The following is a 26,707-nucleotide window of genomic DNA, read 5'->3' on the forward strand; positions in this document are numbered from 1 at the left end:
TTTGTAGTCAAAGAAAACATTCCTCCTCTTTTACTGAAAAATTGGAAACACCTTTCTGAATGAAGGTATATTTTCTTCCTGTGTCAAGCCTGGCCAAGTCTAATTCTTACTCGAAAACCCAAATCTTGATGCGGGCGACTTATAAAACCTCAGGGCATTGTCCATCTACCCTCATGGGAAAAATGATAATCTTACGAGTTGCTAAACAATTGCTGACTCATATTTCCAACAAGAACCTATCAAGCAAAGTCCAATATGGCTTCAGGTTTTAACACAGCCCTTTTAGAGCTTCCATTTAACTCCTAGTTGATGTTTCCAAAATCATGGATGAAGGAGATGCCTCCCTTCAAGTCCTATTGGATCAGTTGTCATTGTTCAAAAACAAGATGGCCCGCTTTTCCTGGTGAATGGGTATTTTAAATGAAAGTGCTAAACTGGTTTCAATCTTACCTGGCAACGACATCATAATTCATAAAGCTAGACTCATTCAAATCTTCATCTAACCTTGTGGTCTATAGGGTGCCTAAAGGCTAATTTCTCTCATCTCACATATACATATAACATCTACATGGAACACCTGACCGTGAAAATTCCAATGCTGATACTTATCTATATTACAAAATCTCCAACACAGCAACTTTACCAACCTTGAAAACCTTCCTAGAGAAGCTACTTAACTGAGAGTCTGCCTTCTCTCTAAAGCGAAACCCCAGAAAAACAAAATACTTTCTTTTGTGCAACAATGATTCACCCACAATAGTTCAAAAATATCTAGGTTACACTATTGAGTCATACCTCAAGCTGAATAAAATGTAAATAAATTGATTAAACCAACATCAAATTAACTTCTCCTGAATGTTAAGAACACAGGTTATACTTCAGACTTTAGGCCAGCGGGCCAAGTTCTAATGCTTTCAGACCTTGACTGCAGTATTGCTCTACTTGCTGGCCTTCCCAAGACTCCAATTATGCCTCTAAGGACAACCCTAGACACTGCACCACGTCTTGTTTCCATTGCCAAAAAGCCAATTAAACCAATTTCAACACAGTCCCACTAGTCAACATTAGGACTTCATATCAACTTCAAATTAGATGGCATACACATATGGCTCTTCATGTTTGATTGCCACATTGCCACCTTATGTCAAGAACCAAGTACATGTTAAGGGAAAAGATAGCCTGAAAAGAGGCAAATCCAGCCTTATTCTAGAGATCCCGAAAATAAATAACATTAAAACTGCCAAAGACACAGTATCTTGGCTAGCCGTAATACTCAGAAATCTGATCCCTGAAAACAGTAGACTAAACCCTAATATCTTCTCCTTTAGTTAGAACATTACAAACAATTTATTTGAGCGTCTTATATCAGACTAAAAGGCCTACTCTTCTGGTGCTGCCTCCCATCATACTAGTGTGCTATCATTCAACAGTATTGTAGTATCACTGGTACTGTTTCATTGCTAGTTCTCACCAGTGCTAGCTTCTATGTAAATTGCCCCATTGCCCCTGTGGTTAAGGAAAGAAAGAAACAAAGAAAGAAAGAAAGAAAGAAGTGAATGCTGGAATTAAGAAAATATGCTTGAAAAATATCACTCATCAAACTTTCATATAGCTGTGTTCTTAACATAATAGAGAAATAGGAGAGCACATTTGGTGTAGTTAAGACAAATTAAATGCTCTGCGCATTACCCTTCTGAGGCTGATAACATTCATACCATTCAGTTTGGCAAAAGTCACACAGGTTATTTAGAGTGCGTTGTAATAGCAACACTGAGGTAATAGGCATTGCTTAAAACAAGTACCTATAAAACATTTTGTGGCAATAACATTTTATTATCTTGCAATCATAGAATTCCCTGAAGTTTCTTGTAATTCGAAGGTAGAGTTCCCATGATTGCGCAGGCCTGGAAGTTGATTACAACATAGAGTCCAAGGCAGCATTCCAATTACGTGCTAATTAAGAGTAGACCTTACAGCACTCCTTATGCTGGGAGTGTTTGACAACTCAAAATCAGTAGCTCATAGTCACCGTCTGGAAGTGGAACTATCTCTGTACTGCATGTGTGTGTTAGGATCTCACCAAATACAAAAGAGAAAGCACAGTCCTCAGGGCAGCAGTTCCAGCTTACAAGTAGACAGGAGGAATTAGAGAATGGATCTCCTGTTGAAAGGTGCTGTGATGCTTGTTATGGTGACAATGATCAATGCTGCACCACTTGCAGACCAGCTCTGGAGAGACTCCAGCCATCTATTGGAAGATGATCTTGAAGACCAACATGTAAGTATGACAGTACGCCTATTATATTTTTATCATTGGGTAAACTGTGCCTTCCCTGATACTAATTTACACTGGACAGACCTTTGGGACAGGCCTTTCTAAGGCATGTACACCACACAAAAGGGGGCTATGAGGAGATTTAAGGACCTGCGTAGGAAACCTCCCACTCGTTATTTTTATCACAAAACAACCCACGGGTCCAGAAAGGGAGTCTGAGAGAAATGTGTCAACCTAGCTGAGATGGGGGATTCCTTTTTAAGGACGGTTCCCCTCACACACCAAAGGAGTCATGCTTCATCATAGGGGTGCCTTCTTGGGTCAAGAACCTAGTCTTGACGCGGGCTACAACCCCCTCACTGCGAGGGAGGAGCTCAGGGATGTTTTCAATGAGTCAGGCGGGTTTTCCTAAAACCCAGTGTAGCTGTCTTTAACTCTGACAGTTCCATTACCAGATTTGCTGTTTTTAATCCTGACACAGGGTAGTTTAATAAATTTGTCAATAGCTAACCCGGTAGCCAGTTTTAATCCACATTTACACGAGCACTGCACTTCTCTCACTACACACCACGCTCACATAGGGTTTTAGGAAAACCTGCCTGACTCACTAAAAACATCCCTGAGCTCCTCCCTCGCAGCGAGGGGGTTGCAGCCAGCATCAAGACTAGGTTCTTGACACAAGGAGGCACCCCTATGATGAAGCATGACACCTTTCTAAGGCATGAACATATAACCTTATGTTAATGGAAGTGACATGGTAGTCAGGTGTTACTCTCTTCGTCTTTTTGTGCCCATCTATTTTGATAGGGACTTTGTGGGTGAATTATACTACTTTTCTGAGGTAAATCCAGGCGATTCTTTTCCTCCAACAAGTGTCCTTAGAAGGGTCATGTGGGTATTGTTAATGTGGCACTGATGAAGTACTTAATTTGTGTCGATGGTTGTTGGCAAATGCACCACAAGGGCGGCTCCTCCGCTGGTGCAAAGGAGCTTCGCCCCAGTTAAACCCCCCCCCCAAAGCCCTAGAGATGAAAAATAAAATGATAATTTATTACCATTTCATTTTTCATGCCCCGTCCTAAGCAGAGCATTGGGGGGCGTAACAGCTGCTGAGTGACAAGAGCAGGGAGGAGGGCGCGCTGACTGTGCACTGTTTAAAGTGGACATGTCTTTTTGGCTCGCAGTCTTGCTACGACCAGCCATATATGCACACTTTAAACATTTCTAACCCAGCTGTCACAAGGCAACTGAGTTAGAGCAAGCCAAAGCCTCGAGAGTGCTGCGGAGCGCTGATTGAGTCCGCTCCCACCAATCTTAGTGCTGCTCTCATGCTGATGAGAGCAGCGCCAGGGTTGGCCAAGGGAGTTGCTGCATCCAGTTCCAGTTCCTGCGAAGGAAGTGGTCCAGACCAGAGGACGTGGTATTCGTGTAAGGTAACTGTTTTTTGTATATGCTATTTGCGCGCCAGCCCTCCCCTCTTGTAGGTGCCAGTCACAGCCATAGCACCAGTACTCGTTTTGAGGGACGGGGGCTAATTTTTAATCATTAAACTTTGACCCAGATGCCAAGCGAGAACGGAAGAAATGGAAGGAAGTAGGTTGAATAGGAAAATAAATAGTAAAACAGTGACAAGGGGTGAAAGCATAGAGGTAAAACACTTAAAAGTGTGAGGTAAAGGAACAGGAAGTGGTGGAAGAAAGAGACATGAGACAGAATCAAGTCTCGGCAACCAAGCTATTCGGTAACCCAGTATTCAGTAGAACTAATGGCAGGTTCCTCAGAAACACATTTAGGTTAATAGACTTATTATTTACTTTCTTTTACAAATTAAACACTGCAGTGATGTGACAGCGCTACGGAGAAACTCAAGAGACAACAAGAGAAGTCTGACACAAACAGGTGATACATTCCAGATCAGCTGCCAATGGCAGCATCTTTTTCATGCCCAACTTATTGTCTTTTCCAAGAAAAAAGCAAGCTCACCAGAAGCTGAAGAAGAGCAGAATTTTTAAATGCAATATGCAGAAATACTAAGATATATGCCACAAAACGCTGAAACGTGTATGCAAAAAAGTACAAAATACTTGCAGATAACAGGGTCAAAGCAGCAACAAACCCAAGTAGTATGGCAGTGTATGCAGAAAATGTGGTATGAAGGAGAAATGTTGGTGAACTCAGCCCCTTTCCTTAGAAATATCACATTTTTCAGGGCACAGCTAAGGAATTAGAGGGTGACCATGGGTTGACACCCCAACCACACCTTTGCTGTATGGAGGACTTCATTGATCATTTCAAAATAGGTCAGTTTTTGCTAAAAGCATACTTTAATTTCATTTACTGGCAAGAAGAAATACAAATCTCCCACAAGAGCTAAACAAAATCAAGCCCTGGAGCTTTCACCTCATGTGCCATCCAGCTCATGCTAATTTTGAAATTCAAAGAGAACAGATGATGAACGAAATGGTGAACAAATGAAACATTCACCCCAGTCACAGATCTGAGCTAAAGCCATCATTTTTTTGCTAGTCGCGCCGTTCCAGTTTAGAGCCAGCCAAATGCAAATCAGTCTTGACCCTGCTCTCCCTGTGAACAGTCCAGCCTGATTTCCAGGCCAAGTCCTCCCTGGACCGGGAAACAAGCACTAATAGTACACAGAGTTGAGCTGTGTGTATTAATCATTGATGATTCATGTACTTCAGAGGCAGCTCCACCCTTAGGGCGGAGAAGCCTCTCCCCCATGCCAACACTCTGTAAAACTTCAAAAATAAAACAATAATAAAACAGATTTTAAACCTATTTTGTTTTCGTTTTATTTTTCTTCTAAGTGTGCAGAGTCTTGGGGCGGTGCTAGGGGATAGCAGGCACTGAGGGGGAGTGGTAGGTACACTGCCTTCAGTGCGCATGGTGGTTTGGCTGGCCCTCTCAGGACCGCCAAACCCACATGCGCACTGTAGCTGTCTCCAACCCTAGCTGCGTTGCGAGGTTTTGAGACAGCAGGCACAGGCTCCCATTGTCCCTGAAGTGCAAATGGAGGGTGCTTAGGCCAATCCTGACGTTGCTCTCATGCTGTGATTGCAGCGTCAGAATTGGTCACATAGGATTCCGGGGGTCTGTCTGCAGAGGAGCAGAAGAGTGAGATGCGGTTGGCGGAAGGTAAGTCTTTCTTTTTTATTTTTTCCCCCCATCTTAGTCCATTCCCCTCCCTTCTCCCCTGCACCCTGCCCTGACACCAGCTCCACCACAGCAGATGTCATGTCTTAATATTTACATTGCTTTCAGTATGCAACAACAGCCTTCAAAGTCTTACGGAATACCAACAGTGTTGTGTATTTCCTATATTACCCGTACAGGAACTGCACGTTTGGATAACATAAACTGTAGGATTTGTGGCAGACTGACTCTGAGCACCCTCACCGAGAATGTTAGCCTTTTTGTTTTAGCTAGCTCCCAGTGCCACTAGAATCTCCACTTATCGGGGAGAGAATAGTTTCTGGCAACCTCAGAACATGACAACCCTGATCCCTCAGGATCGTGACAACAATGTACTAATTTTCACTCAGTCACTCGTGCTCACTTATGTGGTCTCAGAGAGTTACACAGAAGAAACAGTCGGGCATGTTCCAATAAGAAATTATTGCACAGTTGTTCTTCTAGTGTAAAGTAGATGTGCTGCAACAACTACTAGACAGTAGCAGATACATATGATTAGCAGTACAGTGAAAATAAAAGGATAGTACAGTTCTACCATCTTGCAATAAGCATGAATAAATACATGAATATAAAATGCATGATAAAAGTGCTCGTACTCCTACGATGCCTATCTAGATGAACCTAAGTGTACCTAGCATGTGAGTAGGAGTGAAGCCAAGAATCCCTCTAGGATTTAATCAAACCCCATTACCTGAAGTGAGAGAGTGTGGGACCAAGACCTGGTATCGCGTTGGACACCCCGCAAGGGATATGTTAGACCAATGTCAGCTGGAGCATCTGCATACAGGAGCCTCAGTGTCTCTGGTCAGTCTGTCGGCCTGGAAGTCTTGGTTTCCTCTACCAACCCTAGCAAGATGTGCTGTATTTATGCAAAAAGTATCTAAGGTTTCCTTGTCCCTTGTCTCATGTATTAGCCATTGTTGTATTTGAGGATGACGTATTGGATGAACATTGTACGTATATATGGTGGGGTAGGTGGTGTATCCCCTGCCTGGTTTCCCAGAACCCTCATGAATATTCATTCATACCGTATGAGTCCATTAATGAAGTTATAGGGCGCTATTGTTCAGGAAAAACCCTCCTTCTGCACCCAGGACTAGAACTAGGTAAAGGTTCAATCCTAAAGGCTTGTTACTGTGTAGTATAAGGGAGATAATGTAGGTGAAGGTGTATGATATTACCTTGCCTATATTAGGGTACCTATATGAAACATAACACCCACTCCTCTTCCGAACAGTCAACAATGATAAAAATGCTAGCAAACTACACTTTTACTAGATAGGAGCGCAAAAACATCAGTGAGCTTCATAAAATATTGTTGCTAAAAATATTCAAAAACTGTTTATTTTTGAGAGTTCGTATTTAGAAATGTCACTCCAAGCCAAAGTCTTAGCCGAATTTGTTTATATAAGTCAAACCACTACAAGCGTCAGAAGCCCATTCTTTTCCCAGAAAAAAGTGTCAATTTAGAGGAAATGTTCAAAATTTAGTTGAGTTTTGAAATAGGGCAAAAAAGTCAGAATTCTTTCTCAGCACACGATGAGCCAATTGTAGATTAAGTGCCCTGGCTAGGAGACGCAACATTGCTTTTGCACGCCGCTGCAGAGGTCGGTCCCTGTAACACCTCGCAGAGTAAGTCAATGGAGCACAGATGATATTCAGAACTGTCAATAGCTGGTGTGGAGGCATCTGGTGCTGTAGTCGACACCCAAGTGCTAGTGGTGGAGCTGATGCTCAACCCAGTTGTAGTGAAAGTCACCTGCGGGTTCTCGAGAAATGCAGCCATCAATATAGGAATACGCTGGGGACAATGCCGAGCATGGGACCTCACAGGTTCCAGCCTGGTATTAAAGTACACAGGCGTGTCCGATGCAAGTGTCAGACAGAGATCCAACATGCATTCTTCACAGCAAAACAGGCATCGAAGAACAGGTAAGATGCAGTCCATCCAGATTGGTCTAAATTATAGGAACCAAGAGGCGCTCAGTTCCCATAGGTGAGGTATGCCCAGATGCTGTACCATGCGTTCATGGTATTTATGCTCCAGGAGTGCTTTTGCCATCTCGTTGGTGATTGGGCCGTCCATTGTGTAGCAGAAAAATGACAATCAGGATTCCTGCTATAGAGAACAGGATCAGCGGAAGACCTCCAAAAATGCTTCCCAATACGCAGTGCATAAAATTTGGAATTACTCCGAGGATTGTCTGAAAGGTGCTTAGAAATCATGACCTTATGGTCTTAAATTGGTGAACAATACCACTTGTATCAGACATATTAAAGATACGACCCACCATTTCTGCAAAATGAAAGGGGCAGTTTGTATGTATAAGTGCCTGTATCTCAGTCAAGATCCTTGCGATTTGAAGATCAAAGGTCTCTCGGGTGGAGGTTAAGGGTACGGTTTGCTGTAAAAGCATGCCTTTCAGTCTGCTCAAAGTATCAAACTGTATAAAGGAAACATTCAACAAAGGCCATAATGGTGCCTCCCTGACTGTAGTTGTTGGGGGAAACAATACTTGCATACAGCAAGAAACTCTGCAGTTCAGAGTGACCACATAGGCAATGCCCAAAAGCATCGCACAGCAACCTTGATCGTTCAGCATCAAGTAACTCCATTCGAGAGCAGCTCGAATACCAGTGTAATCACAGCTGCTGGAGTCCCTTTCATGTGGCAGGACAAGTTCGCCACTGAACCATTACAAGCTCCGTGCAAGGAAATATCCTGGCACATGAGAGAACCGCTTAAAGAGCTCTTGCAGTTTGTACCACTTAGAAACACTTCTCGATCCCCACTCCGGCATCGAAATCTGTATGGTAACTCTCAGGATTCCTTAATGTATTTCTTACTCATTTTTTTATCATATTTGCCTGCCTGCCTTTGCTCAAGGCAATATTGAAACTGAAAAGTAGTGACTGATAGAGTTATGTTGTCATGGATTAGCCATTCCGTTGATGGTGATTCATCTACCGTAAATGGTAATCTATCCAGTTTTTCAATAAGCAACATGGTATACTTTGCTCCCCTTTGTGCCATTTCTACCTGTTTATCTGTTAGATTGTATTCTGTAAACAGAAACGTACTGTTGATAAAACGCCAAGGCACATAGCCTGCACACAAAGATTGCAGCGTCCAGCCTAATAACATAATAGAACGTAACTGAGATTGCCCGTGTTGTAATATGGCCAAATCTTGTTCTAGTACATCTATTGCAGAAGATACAATGTTGCCTAAGGAATATATTCTAAAGGTCAAAGTTGTTAACCCATTGTCCATTACCACAAATGCCTTTTCTAAGTTAAAATGGTCTGTTTCCCATATTCTCTCAGCGGGCTCATGGTGGGCTATTTTCCCAATGTCATTGTAGGCAGCATAAATACCAGCATATATGAAACGTTTTGGACGTGGTTTCCTGGGGCCTAGTATAAAATGCCTAAGATCCATGTCTTGTGTGAGTAAGGATAAGTGCTGTTTCACCTCTGTGAGTTTTGAGGTTTCTAGCCAATCAAGGCACAACTTCCCAACACTGTAGGATGTCACTACCCCTGGGTGTTCTCTTTGTATATAGCGTGGATCTGGCCTATGGATACCAAACCCTTTGGTGGTACCCCAGAATCTTTGCTGACATCTGTTTGTGTCTATGGGCCAAACCAACCATCCTTTGCAATTAGGATCTGATCTATTGTACTGTAAAATGTCATCTATGTCTACCCCTCCCTGTGAAGTTGAATTTTGCCCCCCCTCCATCTGTGTTGGTGTTGGTAACCGAGGTGTGTTGAGGTCCTTGTTCTTGGCTAGTCCAAGACAGGATGTCTGTTGCACAGCGTCATTTAGAAATATCATCTGCTGTGGAATGAGGCATGCTCTAAATTGCGCTTCTGTTGCCTGGACTTGCCAGTCTCTAGAACCCCAGACTGATTTTAAGTCTATTGTGTCCTTCCATAGACCAAAACCCAGTTCAGACAATTGGGCAATAAAGGAAGCAGAGTAAATCTGTTTGGTGTTTGTCAGCATAATTTTCAGTGCCGATGTCGGTGTAACTTTATAATAAAATGACGTCGGGTCAGAAGTGTTAAACCCTGAAAAATATGAGAATTTCTTTACAAATGTTTGCAAACTATGTTTAGGTGGTGAAGGGCAATGTTCCCACCGGTGGTACTCAAAAACATTTCTAGGTGATATAGATTTGTGCAAGAAATGATGACCATAATGTTGGTAACAGTTCAAAGTGTCATAGTCTGAATAACCATCTAATATTTCAGTGTTCGGAAATGGTGCAGTTTTTTCTAAATCAGACAACATGTTATTAACAGTTTAAGAGTCCCAATCATCATAAAATGTATTGGAGGTAATGATATCACGTAATGAAATTTTAAACACATGAGAAAGTTTTAAAAGTTCAGTCGGACCAAATATATCAAAATCATCCTTGTCACAAACTATATCGTCCGGTATAGGAACTGCTGTGATGTTCACTGATGACAAGTCTCTTTATTCACGATGAGACAATTGATGTGGTTTTAGAATCAAAGTAACTTTTTGGGCTTTTAGAGCTTTGTTAAAGGTATGGTCTATTAATAAGCATACTAAAACGTATAACTAAGTCTAGCCAGAAAATAAAGAACAGTATCCCAGTAATCACCCAGAGTTCTAAACAAGGCAAAACCAGGTAAGTCTTTTAGAGAAATTTCAGAAAGTCCTTGACTTGTTGCTTGCGTGTTTGTTGGGCTGGTGTCGTTTCTGGTTCACTTGGATCCAAGGAAAACGTATCAAAGTTCATGAAGTAGCCAGAAGCAGTTCGATCAATTGTAGGAATTGCATCGGGATTTGTTGAAATAGTACTTTGCACTTGTCGAGGCATGTTGATGTAAACATCAGTATTTGGTCTTAGTGCCACTTGTGTGTTACTTTGAGTTTGATTTTGAAGTTGAACTTTGGGTTCAAGGGGAATGAGTTCCATAGCATTGTTGCATAGTCCTTCATTCCATACAGGAGGCTCTTCAAACGTGATGAGTTTTTCTGTTTGAACTTCTTGGATTGTAGCTAGAGGAGGGCGTCTGCTACTGTGGAGTCCAGGAGACCTACTGTTCAGTATCGGCAACATAGCGTGGTTTGATTAGGCCGATTGAGACAAATCGTTTCTCCTTTTTCCCGGCATGGGGCGGCAAAAGTACAATTCTTGTTCCTTGAGTTCCTAGGACAGGTACAGGCTTTCTGTATGATGGTTGGAGTTCTTTTTTGTCTGCTATTTTCTCTCTGACCAGATCCCCGACTTTTAGGACCCAGACACGTCTTGCCGTGACTGCCTTGACTTCCCCATTGGCGGTCTGTTTCAGGAGGACGTTACTTTGTTGTGTCCTGGATTCATTTAGATCCTGTAAAACAGCCAAACGATCATAGATATCAAATGGTTTTTCATCTGCCACTGTGCCTTCACAATCAATATCAGGTGCCCACATTCTCGGCTGGTTAGTAAGTACTGGTTGTACCTCATATAGATGATTGACCCAACTCCCGCCCTTGCCTAACACCCTTGCTGTTAAAGATTGCTTTAGGTCTCGGTTTTTCCTCTCCACAACCGAATTTCCCTCAGGAAGGTACGGAGAGAAGTACAGCAATGCTACACCCATACTTTCCATGGCCTCTTTGTAAGCCTGAGAGCTAAATACCGGGCCACAGTCAGAATGTAACATGCCAACTGCGCATGTCCCTATAAAGACTCGCAAATCTTTGATAACATTTTGAGAGTCAGCCGAGTGCTGAGGCCAAACCCATAGGAATCTTGAGCATGAATCCACTGCAACCATGATATATTTGTAGGCCCCATCAGATTGTAAGGGGCCGCAGTGGTTGAGATACACACAGGCGGGAGGTTTGTCTGATTTTAATAACGGTGTCTGTGACGGGCGTGTTGTGGTGGAGCCTTTCATCTGTTGGCAGATGTCACATTTCAAGACATAGTCTTTAGTTTGCTTTGTTAGACCTGGCCACCAGTAGCGCTGTTACAACAATGAAATAGTCGCTGTAACGCCTGTATGAGCTGAGCCCAAACCCACATATGCTGCAATAATCAAACCTTGCCTACAATCCATATTTGGTGTTACTCTGTCTCCCACTCCAGGAATCTGAGCATATGGAATGTTGTTTGCATCTAACTTGTAGGAGTACTTGAGTGGTATTTTGTTTTGGTACTGCTGAGCTGCCTTTGCGTGAAGCAATGACAGCAACCATAGTCTCACCGTCTATCCTCATTTTTGAACGAGTGATTGCAGCTCCGGAAGCCGTGCGTACAGTCCCTTTCACTGCTAAATCATTCAATAAATTCCCTTCAACGTGAGCGCCATCATGGTGATGACTCAATGTGTGTATCATGTGATTCCTTTGTAGTTCGTTTCTCAACTCAACTACCTGTTCCCATAGCATTCTATGCTTAATTGTGCCACCTTTTGCGTCTTTGAACCATTTTGTTCCCAATTATGTAAATATTCATTGTATGACTGCACACAGTAAAAAGAATCACACACTATCAGTGAGGGGAATATGGGATCCGTGTTTACCAGTGCCAGTATTAACGCTTTTAATTCTGCCAACTGAGTCGTGCAGTCTCCTAGAGACTGCATTTTGGTGCAACTTGGATGGAATTTCCATCCCGCATGCGACCTTTAACGATAGCACATGCTGCGCTGTATTGTTGCTTACTCCCTATGGCCGGTTGAGCAGATCCGTCAGTGTAAATAATATATTCATACTGATCTAGAGGCAAGATTTCATTCAGTAGAGGATATTCTTGTTCATATTGCAGAAATGCTTGTGTTTTTAGACTTGGATCAAATCTGTATTCAATATCCGTTGCAGTAAGAGAATTAGCCCATTGCATCCATCTCCGATATAAGGCTTTTGCGTTTGGAATGCTAGCCTTTGTAACAGCTTTTAAAGCTGGTACCGGTGTTATGACAGTTATGCGTTTCCCCTGAGTCAGTGCTCTTTCTTTTGCTACAGCGGTCTGAACTGCTGTCAGGAATTTTTCTGTTGAAGTGAAACACATTTCTGCGTTTGTGTACGGGTATGATTTGTATGCGATTGGTACTGTTTCACCTTCATTGAAGGTTAAGTAAGTGTACCCGCATTGACCCGCTATTACACGGATCACTAAGTTGCGAACGTTTACGCATGTCTGTAAGTGTTTGGCAGCTATCATGTCTTCTTGTAGTGAACGTAGGTTGTTTGTGTGTTCCTGTGTCCATTGTCTAACTGAAAAGCCAGGTTTTATTAAGGCGTAGAAAGGTTTTACTCTTTCAGTGTAATCCAAAATGTATATTCCGTCAAAATATAGGAATCCCAGTATTGATTGTAAATTTTATAATGATTTTGGAGGTTGGAGCAGTGCACACGTTTCCAAAAAATTAGCTGCCAGACTTTACCCTTCACTTGAAAGTTTATATCCTAAAAACAGGACATTGAGGTGGGCGATTTTTGATTTTTAAAAAATTAAATTTGCAGCCCTCAGAGGCAAATCCCATAATTATGGTGCTCACCCTGGTCAAGTGCCTTTTTAAGTTATCATCTGTCATGTAAATATCATCCACATAGGACAATGATCCCTCATCAAATTTTGGAGTAACTCAGCTACTCTTGCGGAAAATACCCCTGGGCTATTCGTATACCCTTGTGGCAGACGACAAAATTGTCTCTGTGACCCCAACGCTGTGAATGCGGTCAAATACCTGCTTTCAGGTGCTATATTTTGGTAGAATAATCCATTTGAGATATCAAGTGTAGTTTTGTATTTTTTCCACTCAATGTTATTCATTAAGGCAGCCCTCTGTGCATTTTGGACAGCAAATGTCTTTTCGTATGTGTTTAGATGTCTGAAATCTAAAACTAGACAATATGAGTTGTCTGGTTTCATGACAGGAAACAAAGGATTGTTCATTGGTGAGGTGCAATTTTCGATCATCCCTTGGTATTCAAGTTGATCTAAGACTTCCCTGACCTGTTTTTTAGCTTCTTTCTTTATTGGATATTGTCTCTGTGCATATGCTGGCAGCCAATCTTGTTCAGCTAATAGGATGTCATAACCAGATGACAGGTTCTCCCAGAAGAGACCTTTAACTTTCCTGAGCTTGTCTCCCTCCATCTGGAGTGTTATTTCATGTAACTTATGTGGGACGCTCACCTTCATATCTGATATTTCCACCGTGATGTAATCATTCAAGTCTGCTGTCACCAGAAATTCCATCAGGTTCTGGCAAGCAATTGTTACTTCTGCCGCACTGTCTAGCATCATCTGAGCCCATTCCCCATTCATAAGTTGCCTCCTCAGAATTCTGGGCATGTCTGATCCTCAGGCCTACAACTTTCTTCTTCTTAAATTGAGGTTTTGATTTTTGTTTTTCTTTTTTGGAAGTATCGTCTTGAGTGTGCTGTTTATTTCTGGACTTTGTATGCTCTTCTGTCTTTCTGACCATCCTTCCCTCTTGGAATTTTCCGATGGACCCTGAAAGGAATGAGAGGAACATGTATCAGTATCCTGAAACCTGTCAGGTTTCCTAATATTATCCCTATTCCTAAGGTTGCACCTCTTTTCAGAGGGCTCCTGTGGAGGAGATCTACCTCGGGATTGTGATCTCTTTTCTCTGTTATTTTGTTGTTTTTATTATCCCACTTCCTTTTAGAAGAAGCAGGTGTCTGCTTAGAAGTGTCCTTTTCAGAACTGCCTTTCAGTTGTGGTTTTAATGCTTTCCCACCCAAACTGTCTCTGCCTAATTCTGCATATGCAGTTTCAATTATTTTTCGGCAGTTTGTGTTCTTGAGCTAACGGACTGTACTCCCTTAGGCGTTGGCGGATTGCCACTGACATGCCTTCCCTTTAATATTAGTAAGTGCTATAGCTGATACTTGGTCATCGTTATTTAGTAACTTCATCCCTAAGTTAAGAGCAGGCTCTGCTCCGTACTCGTTCTTTATTTGTCTTAATACATCCAGTATCACTGCTAATGAAGGAATACCATGAGTCCTGGTATATATGGCAGCAAAAACTGTACTCCAAGTGGTATAGTATTCTACTTGTGGTGTTATCCCCATGGGCAAGCAGATTGTTAGCATTCTGTGTTTTTCATACGGGGTAGTATTCAGGAATACTGCCTCGAGCTGAGTTATTTTCTGAGCTACCCAGAATGGCATTTGTTCACGTTTCGTGGGCATTTTGCCCATTACTGCGTGTAACAATTGTGGTGTGATTTTAGGACTGTACCCTGAGATTGAGTTCCATTTGTTGCAACTGTTGCTGGTTGGACTGTGAACGTCCTCATGACGAATTCCGTCAAGTTTCTATAGATTTTAATTAAATCCTTGTGTTGTATGAGAAAGTCTGCCTGTGGCATTGTTTCAATGTCAGGATGTGGTGTGTAGGCCGCCATGTTGCCTCGCTCTCCTCCGAGTGGGCCTTATCTTACTCTACTTCTTATGTGGGGTAGGGCGCCTTTAAACCAGTATAAATGTTCCTGGTACATGAGTGGAACCTCTATGTCCTCAAACGGACCATATTCCACTGGTGCATCTCCTTCTGTATAGTAGTGAAATGTCTGTGTTCTTGCATCTGCTGCTGGGAATGTAACCCACAAATTAAAACACCTCTGTTTTGTTTGATTTGTGTGCCTCAATCACAAAAGCTACAATGCCACCCCTAACTTGTAAACCATTTTCTAATAGTTTCAGGGTGATTGTATATCTTAATTTTGGTACAATTTGAATTGCGCCCACATCTTCTTCTCCGGCTGAGGCGTTTAGATTTACTACTGTGTTATTTTCGCCCTCAGTCATTTAGTAACAAACAAGTTTGTTCAAGGGAACTAAGATAAGGTTTTATTTGCACAATTTTAGGAACTCTGTGTCCTTCAAGCTTGATTAACCAAAAGCTAATAAATAGGATTGTTCCCTACTCAGCTGTGGCGGAGTTTGTGCCCACCCACTCCAGACGTCTCTGGTGTTTTGTGAGTAGGGGTCTCTGAGAATAGCATGGCTGAACTATTCAGATTCTACTGTTAAATAAGTAGCCCAACAAACGTTGGCGGCGCCATGTGCTGTAGTTACTATATTGCCAATACAAGACCTGCACGTTTGGATAACATAAACTGTAGGATTGGTGGCAGACTGACTCTGAGCACCCCCACCAAGAATGTTAGCCTTTCTGTTTTAGCTAGCTCACAGTGCCACTAGAATCTCCTCTTATCATGGGGAGAATTGTTTCTGGCAACCTCAGAACATGACTACCCTGATCCCTCAGGATCGTGGAAACAATGTACTACTTTTTGCTCAGTCACTCGTGCTCACTTATTCGGTCTCAGAGAGTTACACAGAAGAAACAGTCAGGCGTGTTACAATAAGAATTTATTGCACAGTTTTTCTTCTAGTGTAAAGTAGATGTGCTGCAACAACCGACAGTAGCAGATATATATGATTAGCAGAACAGTGAAAATAAAAGGATAGTACAGTTCTACCATCTTGCAATAAGCATGAATAAATACATGAATATAAAATGCATGATAAAAGTGCGCGTACTCCTACGATGCCTATCTAGATGTACCTAAGTATACCTAGCATGTGAGTAGGTGTGAAGCCAAGAATCCCTCTAGGATTTAGTCGAACCCCATTACCTGAAGTTAGAGAGTGTGGGACCCTGTCCTGGTCTCCAGTTGGACACCCAGCAAGGGATGTGCTAGAGCACTGTCAGCTGGAGCATCTCTATGCAGGAGCCTCACCGTCTCTGGTCAGTGTGTTTATTTGAAGGGTTTTATATAGCGCGAACATGACCCTTGCGGGTATCAGAGCACTTTACAAGAGAAGTAGTTAACAAAGGAGACAATATACGAGGGTAACATAGTGTTTTGGAATAAAGTCTTATGTTCCAGCTGGTTATTCAAAGAGTCTGCATCAATATTTAAGTAAGTTTCGACATGAGAAGAGATTTGACTTATTTTTTGAAATGGTTGAGGGGTTGAGTATGATTTCTGGTGGTAATGCATTCCAGATCCTTGGAGCAATACCAGAGAAGGCGCGGTTATATGTTTTCTTCTTGGCAAACCTTTGAGGCTTCAGAAGAAGGTTACTGGCGCTCCTGGATGATCTGTTTCCACACGAGAGCTCCAGTTTCTGGGCTAGATAACTCGGTGTGTTGTAATGGATGGCCTTGTGCGTCATGCAGGCGATTTTTAGTTGAATTTTTGCTTCGAAGGGTAGCCAATTGAGCGCTTTGAAGTGTTGGCCTGGAAGTCTCAGTTCCCCCTACCAACCCTAGCAAGATGTGCTGTATTTATACAAAAAGTATCTAGGGTTTCTTTGTCTTTTGTCTCATGTATTAGCCATTGTTGGATTTGAGGATGATGTATGGGATGAACATTGTACATAGATATGGTGGGGTAGGAGCTGTAGCCCCTGCCTGGTTTCCAAGAACCCTCATGAATATTCTTTCATACTGTATGAGTCCATTAATCAAGTTATAGGATGCTATTGTTCAGGAAAGACCCTCCTCTACACCCAGGACTAGAACTAGGTAAAGGTTCAATCCTAAAGGCTCATTACTGTGTAGTGCAAGGGAGATAATGTAGGTGAAGGTATATGATATTACCCGGGTCAATATTAGGGTATCTAAATGAAACATAACAACAGATTTGGCCCTCCCTTCACACCACTGGTCATCAAACTCAAATTACAAACACACAGGCTGCTCTTCTGCCTGGCACCGTCATGCCATGGGGCACACAATACAATCTGTGGAATGCAAGCTCAACAGCCACATACCATACATAAGCATTCCTGGATGGTGCCCAACCCAAGACATGGAGCGCTGGAGTAAGGAACTGGCAGCCATGCCCAGCACCTCACAGCCAAAGGTCAAGGGTCACAGAGGCAACACTGAGGGTAATGAGTGCCAAAGAGTTTATAGCAGGAACACCTGTTCTGCATTACTATGTGACCCTGACTGTCACAAACCATGTCCCCCACCCGTCAGAAGTGAATATGACGCATTACATGCAAGCATATTTTAAAACGGCATCTCTGTCTTAGCCTGCCACTCTTTCACTTTTGATATCTCTATGACTCTATCTCTCTGTCACTGTTTGGTTCCTTCTTTACATTTGACTCTGTCTGTTTCTATTTACTTCTTCCACATTTCTCTGATTTTCTCTCTCTCTGTCTGTGTCTGTTTGCCCCTTGCATCTTTCTGTCTCTTGTATTCCTTCGCTTGGAGAAGCTAGGATTAGGAGACTCAGCACGCGCACTTATAGCCTCCTTTCTCGCCGATCGAACATCCACCATATCCATGGATGGTTTTAATTCAGACTCTTACACACTTCCCTGCGGTGTCCCACAAGGGAGCTCTCTAAGCCCCACATTATTTAACATATATGTCTCTGAACTAGCACCCCTTATCCGGAAGTTTGGTTTCAGTCTGACCACCTATGCTGATGATACTCAGATTGTGGTGGCAGCCTCCAAATCCCAACAGTCTCCGGCTCCGCAGTTCAGGAATTGCATGAGTGCAATCAATAAGTGGATGACAGCACACTGCCTGAGGCTCAACTCTAGTAAAACAGAAGTCCTAATTTTCGGGAGCATTCAGCCCCCGTGGAATGATCTGTGGTGGCCCATTGAGCTGGGTTCCCCTCCCACTCCGGTGATTAAGGCAAAGAACCTGGGCGTGCTTATGGATGCCAAGCTCACTTTCCATCATCACACAAATGCGGTAGTGTCGGCATCGCATTTTCTCATCAAGAAAATCAGGAAAATCTTTCCTTACATCCCCAATCACACCAGGAGAACAGTAGTCTCCTGCCTTATTTCATCCAGGCTCGACTACTGCAATGGCCTTTTCTTGAACGCACAGAAGTATCATCTGCATAAATTACAGATGATCCAGAATGCAGCGGCTCGCCTCATACTGGATATTCCCAAATATCACTCCGTTTCCAATGGAATCCGCCATCTCCACTGGCTTCCTATACCCCAGCGTATTGATTTCAAAGCCCTGTGCATCGTCTTTAAGGCCTTGCATGGTATTGGTCCGAGTTTCTTGCAGGATCATCTTTCTTGGTACTGTCCCACCAGACAGCTACGGTCCACTGGAGCTTGTTTACTCGCTGTACCAAGAATTCTCAAAACTCACTGGGGTGGACGCAGTTTTTTTTACAGAGCGTCTAAATTGTGGAACACCCTTCCGTTCTCCCTCAGAAATGCTAGCTCCCTGACGATTTTCAGGAAGCAACTGAAAACTTGGCTCTTCCAGCATTAGGGCCAACGTATTCTTGTATCATTGTTATGCCCAGCGCCAAGACACCCCCGGGTATACGTGCGCTCTATAAATTCATGTAACATAACATTACATAACTAAATCTCCCCCTGTCTGTTTCTCTACACCACTCTATCTCTTTTCGGTCTCTCTCTTTCTGGCTTCCTCGACTTCTCTCTCTGTCTTTCCCCACTAGCTCTTTCTGGTTACCACTGTCTCGTGATCCCTCTACCTGCCTCTGTCTCCCCTAACACTCACCTTTTCTTTCTCTCGTCACCTGTCACAATTTTTTCCTTTATGTCTCTGTCAATCCATATACCCCGGTATTTTTTCTAATGTGAGTTACCTATGCATGTTTAATGTTTGATAAATTCATAATGCTTTTACAGCATTTCTCAAGTGTCCACACACATGTCTTTAAAAAGCTGATCATGCAAGCATGCATGTTAAATAAAATGGCATTCGAGTAAATGTTCTTGCTAGATTTTATGCAAATCTGGGCATTTAGGGCCAGATATGTCAAGACAGCATTTTGCAATTCCCTAATTGCGAATCAGAAGGATTCGCAATTACGCAATTGCAAAATGCAATGTATAAATGTGTATAGTACACCTTTTGCGATTCGATGGGGGTCGCAAATGACCTACCTCATGAATATTAATGAGGTAGGTCGCAATTTGATGGCCCCCTAGGAATCACAAAAATCATGGGGTGGTTGGCCTGCTGAGATCAGCAGACCACCATATCCGTGATTGCTTTTCAATAAAGCAATCATTTTTTTTGTAAAGCAGCCCGTTTTCCTTAAAGGAAAACGAGATGCTTTACAAAATGAAAAATGTAAGTTTTATTTTCATTTGTTAAGTGCAGGCAGCGGTCCGTGGGACCACTGCCTATTCCTAAAAAAGGTTTTACAAACATTCACAAAGGGGAAGGGGTCCCTTGGGGTCCCCTTCCCACTTGCGAATGGGTTACTACCTACTCAAAGTAGGTGGTAAAATGTGAATGTTTTGCAACCGCAATTGCGGTCACAAAACATTCATACATACCGATGCGATTCGGTATTAGGAAGGGATGCCCTAAACACGTGCCTTCCTAATACTGAATCGCAAACCCATTTTGCAATTCAGTAACAGGCTACCGAATTGCAAAATTTGGTTTGTTGCAAAAATGCTTGATACATCTGGCCCATAGTGTTTTTGTAAAGGCATGCACATGCCTTTCGGCTGCCCCATTGGCGAGTGCTGCTGTGCTTGTGCTGGGTACTAGACAGCAAGAGACACAGGGACATAATGTAATTTGTGTGAGAAAAAGAATTCTCTTGGGTATAGTTAGCCACTTTGTCCTCAAATATATAATATCATATAATGCATATATCAATCACTCTTATATCCAATTAGGGTTATACACATCCTGGTATTAAACCAGCATCAAACTAAAATGTGGATCACCAAATAACAACTGCGTATGACTAAATGATAAAGAAACTGAATCAGTTAAAAATTATTATCACAATTTATTAACAATTATATAATCACATATCTACATCAATGGTAGTTGGCAGATTCATATAGTACTCATAAAATAAAATACACCAAAAACATATAAACATACATTAAAAAATTAGAGAGCAAGAATGTGATGTGAAATCAATATATTCATCAAAGAAAGGTATAAATCCAGTATAAATCAATATATAGGGATCATTTAGTCTATTATTTTCACAATAGATCTTAATATGAAACAGTTCCTGGATTTTATAACCAATTCTCAATAGCACAGGCGTCGACGCGTTTTGGTGGTAGTTGCTTATATAAGTTCCACCTTCATCAGGACAAGAATAATAAAATCTCTCCAAATTTTCATAAAAGCATAAAATAACCTAGTAAGAATGATATACCTATTTCTGGTTAAATAAAATGTTGTATTGGCTTTACCATTGTTTTGTAATATTGGATAAATCGATCTAAGATTGATTTAAGAACTTTAAGACTATCTATTTAGGATGTTTAGATCTTTTGTTGCTCTTTATATAAAAATTCTTTTTATTGTCTTACTAGGTTATTTTATGCTTTTATGAAAATTTGGAGAGATTTTATTATTCTTGTCCTGATGAAGGTGGAACTTATATAAGCAACTACCACCGAAACGCGTCGACGCCTGTGCAATTGAGAATTGGTTATAAAATCCAGGAACTGTTTCATATTAAGATCTATTGTGAAAATAATAGACTAAATTATCCCTATATATTGATTTATACTGGATTTATACCTTTCTTTGATGAATATATTGATTTCACATCACATTCTTGCTCTCTAATTTTTTAATGTATGTTTATATGTTTTTGGTGTATTTTATTTTATGAGTACTATATGAATCTCATAAACCAACGGAGTCTGGTGGTCTAATCGTTCAAGAGAGACTCAAAAGACATGCAAAAAAGAAAGAGGAGAAAGCCTTAAAGTACTGTTTGACTAAGAAGGATTTCCATCAATAACCAGTGACTGGTCAGTTTCATCATCTGGATATCCAACCTTCCCGCCACTATAAACCTCTCCACAAAGAGGTATTCACTGTGGTATGGGTGTCAAGCAGATCACCGAAAATGAACTTAGGAAGGAGGAAAAAAGAGAACAGCAAAGATCACTGGCTCGATCAAGACATATATCAAAAATGATATGAAAAGGGTGCAGTGCAAAAACGTGAGATCTAACAAAGGATTTAGAGGAAGAAAGGAATATTTTATTTGGGGTATTCCTACTAATCCTTAGGATAAAAGTTGATGCAAAGACAGCTTTTAATATATAGGCTGTGCTACAATACGGTCGACATGTTTCAGCCTTCCTGACTCAGTGGTCAATGGCTTTCCTCAGGACCTTTTACCATGTTCATATTGCTACTGCAACAATGTGTGTGACAAAAATTAAATTGTAAGTGCATTAAATACAACCTTTGCGGTGTACATCTCTTCATGCAACCGGTATATCTGTATTACCTATAAACAATGAAAGAGAAAGGGAAAAAAAGTAATGTCTATCTTGAATATTTCACTCTCTTGATGTAACAATATATATTGGAATTGATCAATATAATATCTCCAAGTGCTTACCTGTTTTGCACTAGGAGTAAACCTCACCTCACCCGGTAATAACTCAGGTTGATGGAGGCCCCGCCCTGTGAATAGAGGGAATATCACGAAGATAACCATAAGTGAGAGAGTCATAATAAAATCTCCCATTTATTAGGCTCAAGTGGTTATTTGTTTAACGGATCACTTTATAGATCCAAAATAGGAATTCTGTCCCGACACTCCTCAGAAAATGCTCTCCAAAACGAAGAAATAGTTTCATTGTAAAACCTAAGTCGTTTGCTGCTCCTAACCATAATAAAACAATTGTGAAATTTTGATCAGAGTCAATGGTGTATTCAATAGATCTACGTAAACAGGCTCTGGTGTAACATCTCGTAGTTAATCTCATATTTAAAAGTTTGTTAAACTGTGTATTTCAAATTTGTTAAACTGTTTTTTTCAAGAAAGAGAGAGTCAAAAGGCCGTTACTACGTTACTTAGGAAACAGGAATGAGAATCCATTCCAAAAAAGGGGGCTTACCTCTCCGTCGGTACCTCTGGGTCTGCCTGAGCCGTTTGGGAGGTAGGCATGATTCTAGTTGACGGTCTTTTAAACGTCTGAGACGTCGGAATGCGCGCGAAATCGTGCGCATATCTAACGACCAATCCCCACTGAGTAACGTCATCACTAGCGGGTTTGTGTTGTTTTGTTAAGAACTACAAAGTGACGTGTACAGCACAGGAAACGGTAGTTCGTTGGTTCTATAAACATTTTGTCAATAACATCAAAACAAAAAAACGAATTAACATATCCACTCCAAAATTTGGTGGTATCGCAACTGGTCATAATGAAATTATCGCCATCTAACTCAGTTGCATCTCGTACTAGATGTTTGCGGGACTACCCGGTTTACGAGGCTGGAACCCGTGGTTGCCAACTTAATGTTCTTTTTTGGAAATAGTCAAACTTTATTAGGTCAGCAATTAGAAGCACACGCACACCAAGTGCTGATCAATATGAGGAATTTTGAGATGTATGGATAACCTCGAGTATCTATTATTAGTAGTAGGCCTTGCTCGCACGACTGGCTTATAGTTAGTAGACCTTGCTCACACGGCTGGCTTGTTGTTGTTGTCGGTGAGATAATACAGTCTTGCCGTAGCTGGTGTCTGTATAAAACACCAACAAGTGGGTTGTTAAAGAGGCTGTAGATGAAGTGTATCATAGGGAAGACCATGGTATTCCGTCATTTAGGCCTGTGATATCACTATGGATTGTAAAAACCCATCTTTGTTCTTTACGGAATAGAAAATGGGATACATCACTCACATGGGACGGCACATATGGTTTTTCTAAGACCGTCCAGGTGAAATCATTTGCTTGATGGTTGGCCTCAAGAAAATGTATTGTTAATCTGGTGTTCGAGTTCTTGCACCTGAATGTGCTTTTGTGCTCGAGCATCCGTAATCTGACTTTACGAGTAGTCATGCCTATATATCGGCATTTACACGGACACTCAATCAGATAAATCAAATTGTCACTGTTACAGTTTGTAAAAGTTCTTTGTTCCCAAGGTTTCATTGTGCCGATGTCTATGGACTTTGAGTGTTTAGTTTGTGGGCAGATGGAACATGCACCACAAGGATGGTGTCCCTGAACCGCTGGTAAATCCCATAATGTTCCGCTTTGGCGTGGTTTCACTTCTTGAGGTCGAAGATTCACTCCTCTCTTTAGAGAGAATAGAGGTAACTGTATCTTTTCTTTACATGAATTCAGGAGCCGCCAATGTTTCTTGACGCTTTTTTGGATGCCATTAGTTAAGGTACTGAAAGTATGGACAAAAGTTAATCGATCCATACGGGGTTTGTCAACTGGAGGTTCTATCAAAGCCTCTCTGTTGTTGTTAGTGGCTCGTTTGAGAGCTGTTTTTATCAATCTCTTAGGATACTTTTTTCCCATCAGTTGTTCTGTAAGGTTCTGGGCATGACACTGATATCTGTCTAGTGTGGAGCAATTCCGTCTCACACGTAGAAATTGCCCATATGGTAAATTATCTCATAGGGATTTAGGATGCTGGATGTCGTATCTAAGGAGAGAGTTCCGGGCCATAGGTTTCCTGTAAAGTTCACTTTCCAATCCTGTAGGAGTAACAAAGATGGACAAATCCAGAAAGGCCAGTTTTTCTTTATGGACTTCAACTGTAAACCTCAGAAAATCATTTCGAGTGTTCAGCCATTGTAAGAAAGCAGAAATGGAAGTCAGATGCCCTCGCCATACTACAAAAATATCATCAATATAGCGCTTCCATACTCTAATTGAATCATGGAAGGGGTTATCAGAGTTCAGTACATGTTTCTGTTCGAATGTGTGTACGTATAGGTTGGCCAGACTTGGTGCAAAAATGCTTCCCATGCTGGTACCTGAGACTTGGAGATACACTGTTTCTTCAAATTTGAAGAAGTTCTCTTTCATTGCTAGATGTGCGAGTGTCATAATGAAGTGAACAGGAGTGATAGAATCCAAGTCTGTGTCATTCAGGATAGAGGAGATGGTGTCCAGAGTTTCGTCTTGTGGAATGGATGTATGCAATGATTCTACATCAAATGATACTAAAAAATCTCTTTCTGTATCGAATTCCACTGTAGGTAATAGACGCAGGACATCTTTGGTGTCTTGTAAAAAGGTGGGCATTTTCTTTACCAAAGGCCTCAAAAAATGGTCTACAAAAGTAGACAAAGGCTCCAGAAGCGATCCTAGGTCCGATATTATGGGCCTTCCTGGTGGAGGACGTTGAGTTTTGTGTACTTTGGGTAAAGTGTAAAAGTATGGCATCACAGGATGTGAAGTTTGAAGAAACAGTGCCTCTTGTGTAGTAATCCAGCCTTCTGCTAATGCCTCTTCCACTGTTTCTGTGATTGCTTTCTTGATTCTTTCTGTTGGATCTTCTTCAAGGGGTCGATAGAATCTTCTGTCCCCTAGTTGTCTCTTACATTCTTGTCGATACACCTCGATCTCCTGGATGACAATGGCTCCGCCTTTGTCGGCGGGCTTTATTATGATGGTCTGGTCTTGTGTAAGGGCTTTCATCGCCAGTTGTTCTTTCTTAGGTAGATTGCTGTATTGATTCCTCTTCTTTTTATCTTCACACAGAGTGGTAATCTCTTCTGTTACTGCTTTCTCGAAAGTGAGGACTTGTGGAGGTACACTATGTGATGGAGGACTGAAAGTAGATCGCTTCTTTAGGCCTGTGTTGATGTCTTCTGTTGTAGTCTGAGAGAGATCTTTGTTTTTGAAGAAAAAATGTAGTCGTATCTTACGGAAAAATTTAGCCAATTCGCATTGTACTTGAAAATCATCTCCATCTGCCGTGGTTACAAATCCAAGACCTTTGTTGAGAACAGATGTTTCGTCTGTAGTCAGGACCTTCTTGCTTAGATTTATTATTAAGTTGTCTCTGTGCTCGTTCCCGGTTGTGGTTGACTCTTCTTGGATTGGCTGCGTGTACTCATTTGTTGAGGCATGGATGTTGACAGATTCCAATGTACTTGCGCCTGCCGGCCTCTTCTTCTGCCTCTGGACCTTCCTTGGCCAGACCCTAAAAAAGGCAGGTAACTGGGGTCATGTTGATGCATTTGAAACGGACCTTGGGGTAGAATGGAAATCCTTCTTAGTCAAACAGTACTTTAAGGCTTTCTCCTCTTTCTTTTTTGCATGTCTTTTGAGTCTCTCTTGAACGATTAGACCACCAGACTCCGTTGGTTTATGAATTATTGGACAGGGGATTGAGTCTGGGTTTGGTCTTTAAATAGTCCCTCGGACCCTCTTCACTCAAATTTGTTTCTTACTATATGAATCTGCCAACTATCATTGATGTAGATATGTGATTATATAATTGTCAATAAATTGTGATAATAATTTTTAACTGATTCAGTTTCTTTATCATTTAGTCATACGCGGTTGTTATTTGGTGATCCACATTTTAGTTTGATGCTGGTTTAATACCAGGATGTGTATAACCCTAATTGATATTATATATTTGAGGACAAAGTGGCTAACTATACCCAAGAGAATTCTTTTTCTCATACACTTGAGGTAACCTGTCTCTTGGGCAGTGGGGTCGCTCCCGATTTTTTTGTATAGATAATGTAATTTGCCTTACATCACATGATGCATTTCGGTCAAGTGCTGACCCGAGATTGTAGTAGCCCTGACTAACGGGCACCAATGTTAGCAAGTTAGACTCCAAACCACATTTCTAGTTTCTTTTCTATCATTTATTTCTGTTTATTTTGTTGATGGTGTTGAAGCTCAAAAATCTATTTTTCATGTAGGGGTGCATTATAATTACACGTGTAGGCTGCACCCGCATATAATCTTATGTTGTGTTAACCTAAGTGTTAGAATCTTGTAACGTGATAACATGAACGTGGCGTATTTAGGGCACTATATAAATAAATGAATAATTAATGTAATGTGATTAAATGTAACCAGCTGAAACACTAATAGAAGTACTCGTGCTGTGCAACTGACAACCATTTATTGCTGAATGTGTTTATTAATCGTGTCCTTTTATTTATAGATAGGTATATTAATCGAATGTGCCTTACTTTCAATGTAACTCTGTAAAGCTCATGTTCCATTTCTCCTATGTTAGCTGGATTCTGTAGGCCTGAAATGCATTTTCCCTGGAACCTCTTGATTAGAACTAATAATTGAATTTCATGTGCATGTTGGATTCTGTTCTTTCTCACGTTTCTGTTACAGGTAGTAGAATCATCCTTGTTAGCGAGAATAATGTTTTTGGTTTAAGAGTTAGGCTCCTACCTGCCTTTGCCGCCTCCTGCCTGCAGATTCCTTCGCTAGCTGCC

This window comes from Triturus cristatus, chromosome 10 (genome assembly GCF_964204655.1).
Source record: "Triturus cristatus chromosome 10, aTriCri1.1, whole genome shotgun sequence".
NCBI classification, from domain to species: domain Eukaryota; kingdom Metazoa; phylum Chordata; class Amphibia; order Caudata; family Salamandridae; genus Triturus; species Triturus cristatus.